The sequence below is a fragment of the Malus domestica genome, chromosome 06 (genome assembly GCF_042453785.1).
Source record: "Malus domestica chromosome 06, GDT2T_hap1".
Taxonomy (NCBI): Eukaryota; Viridiplantae; Streptophyta; class Magnoliopsida; order Rosales; family Rosaceae; genus Malus; species Malus domestica.
The window spans coordinates 65,696-68,682 of NC_091666.1; the positions used below are offsets into that span (position 1 = coordinate 65,696).

General features: G+C 39.2%; 1 long non-coding RNA gene across 1 annotated transcript; it reads left to right on the forward strand.

Annotated features, from left to right (window-relative positions):
• The first annotated feature begins 254 nt into the window (after positions 1-254).
• LOC103439514 (uncharacterized) lies at positions 255-1,718 on the forward strand. Its single transcript, XR_011581883.1, has 2 exons — positions 255-533; positions 1,357-1,718. It is a non-coding gene; the product is annotated as an uncharacterized lncRNA (long non-coding RNA).
• Positions 1,719-2,987: the final 1,269 nt, after the last annotated feature.

Here is a 2,987-nt window from a genome sequence, read left to right on the forward strand (position 1 = left end):
AACTGCCAAACCGAACCGAACCGAATCTGGCTGGTTTGGTTTCGGTTTTTGAAGTCCAGAAACCGAACCGAACCGAACCGAACCGAAAAAAAAATATATATATATAAATACAAAAAAATATGTTAGCATCAAGGTTCGAACCCCTGACCTGTAGGTTGGGTTTAGAAGCTGTCAACCAACTTGACTGTAGACTTTCTATTGTTATAGTTGTACCAGTATATTATTTATAGGTTTCTTATATTGAATGCTTTATAAAAAACTTAAAACCCTAGCCGTCTCTGTCCCATTCCCATTTCATTTTCAGATCTCAAAGTCTCTCTCTCCCCGCCGCGACTTCCTTTCTGCTTCCTCAGTCTCTCTCTCTCTCCCTCTCCTTCCTCTCTTCCTCCAAATCACTCTCTCTAGTCTTCTCTTGTCTTCCTCGTGGTTTTTTTTTTCTCCAAACAATGATTTTCCCTCGCCCCTTTCGAGACCCGACGAAAAGAAGAATTGTAAGAGCTTGCGACGATCACTGCGATATCGCTGCAGCAAAGGTTGTGGGTTTTATCTATTTTTCAGTTTATGGGTTTTTAATTTTATGGTTACCCATTTGAAATTTATGTAATTTAAGGTGGAAAAGTTTGTATTTTTCTCTGAATATGTTTTGGAATTTCTAGATCTATTGTGGACTTGACTATGAATTTGAATATGGGCACTGGGCATGTGATATTGGAGTCCGATTATGGCATTTAGACGAACCCATTTGCTTTTTTTTTTTTGATCTGCATCAGTTAATTTGTTGAATTATTTCATGATTTTTCGGTTTTTTTTTGTTTTCGGTTTCGGTTTTGGATTTGTGTATTTGGATATTTGTTTCGATTGTTATTTGGATTACTGATGGATTCGAATACTGATGGATAGTTACACCCACTGTACTCTCCCTCCCTCTCTCTCTCTCTCTCTCTAACCCCCAACAAAGAAAAAAAGAAATCCAAATACTGATGGATTTGTGCATTTGGTTTTTGGATTCGATCTCTGCATGCCTGTTTAGATCTAATGGATTTCGTTATTAGGTTATTCATATTTCCATTTTTATTATAGTTTTTTCAGTTTGGTGCCTAAGAAAATTGACGAGAACTAGATTTTCAGTTGTTGTGCTTTTACGCCAATGGAATTGAGCGATTCTAGTAGTTTTAGGTCTAAATGTTAATCAATTTTCCTTGTTTGTTCTTCAGTTTTTTATTTTGTTTAGAAATGATATTGCTATGTGAATTATGCAAGTAATTCATAAATCAATGACGAAAAAGGTTATTTTTCTCTTTGAATTGTGATTGTTAATTCATCAGCTGAAGGAAAATTATGTTTGTTTGTGCTCAGGGGTTGTTAAAAGCAGGAAATCATGATTGGATATCGCGATTCATGGTCTTCACCTCTGGTGTTTGTTGGATTGCTGGTACATGGTCGCCGGAGCTTGCTTCGACGGCGGCAAGGGAACTTAGCAGCTAGGGTTTTCCGTTTTTTTCTTTCTTTTTCGGGCTCAACCCTTGGGTTGGGTTGTTGTTCTGGCCCATTTTTTTGTTTGTGTTTAGTTGTGGGCTTTTATATGTATGTAAGTTTAATGAAAGTTTACATTTTATTAAAAAAAAAAAAACCGAACCGGACTGAAACCGAACCGAAAAAAACCGAACCGAAAAAAAACCGAACCGAAAAAAACCGAAAAAAAATTGAACCGAACCGAACCGAACCGAAATTTCGGTTCGGTTTTGGTTTTGGCAAAAAACCGAACCGTTTCAAACCGAACCCAGCCCTAATGAAATGTGAAGAAGGAACTCATCTTCATGCCACCAACCAGGTGATGAAATGTACAACCCGTACTCTCCTTCATGCCACCAACCAGGTGATGACATGTACAACTCGTTCTCTAATATCATTTGGCAACTTGTCACTCATGCCACCAACCAGGTTAAGAAAGAACTCATCTTCATGCCACCAACCGGGTGATGAAATGTACAACCCGTACTCTCCTTCATGCCACCAACCAGGTGTTGAAATGTACAACCCATACTCTAATATCATTTGGCAACTTGCCACTCATACCACCAACTAGGTGAAGAAGGAACTCATCTTCATGCCACTAACCAGGTGATGAAATGTACAACTCGTACTCTCCTTCATGCCACCAACCAAGTGATGAAATGTACAACCCGTACTCTAATATCATTTGGCAACTTGCCATTCATGCCACCAACTAGGTGATGAAATGTATAACCCGTACTCTCCTTCATGCCACCAACCAGGTGATGAAATGTACAACCCGTACTCTAATATCATTTGGCAACTTGCCACTCATGCCACTAACCAGGTGAAGAAGGAACACATCTTCATGCCACCAACCAGGTGATGAAATGTACAACCTGTACTCTCATTCATGCCACCAACCAGGTGATGAAATGTACAACCCGTACTCTAATATCATTTGGCAACTTGCCATTCATGCCACCAATCAGGGAAAGAAGGAACTCACCTTTGTACCACCAACCAAATGATGAAAGCAACTCACCATTCATTCTACCTACCAGAAGACGAGTGGTACAACTTGTACATGTGAACTCCTAACGTTCACAAATAATAAAAAAACCTCAACTTGGCAACTCAACTAGAGGAGCACTTATTCCCAACAAGAGTTATAGTCACCAACAAAGTCTTATTGCAAGCCAACAACAACTTCAGTGCATGGCATACGAAGATCAAGCTATTCAGCCCTCTTGCATCTGCTTCAAACATTTCCCCTCTGTAACAATGCAAACACTACAACTCGTAGAAAACTTCACACACTCTTGATCAAGACAGTGTGAAGCAAAACTAATTTATTGTACCAACAAAAGCTTCATCAATGGAGGGCAACCACAATTCTCAAAAGCTTCACACACTCTTGATCAAGATAGTGTGAAGCAAAACCAATTTATGGTGCCAACAAGAGCTTCATCAAATGAGTTCAACCACAATTC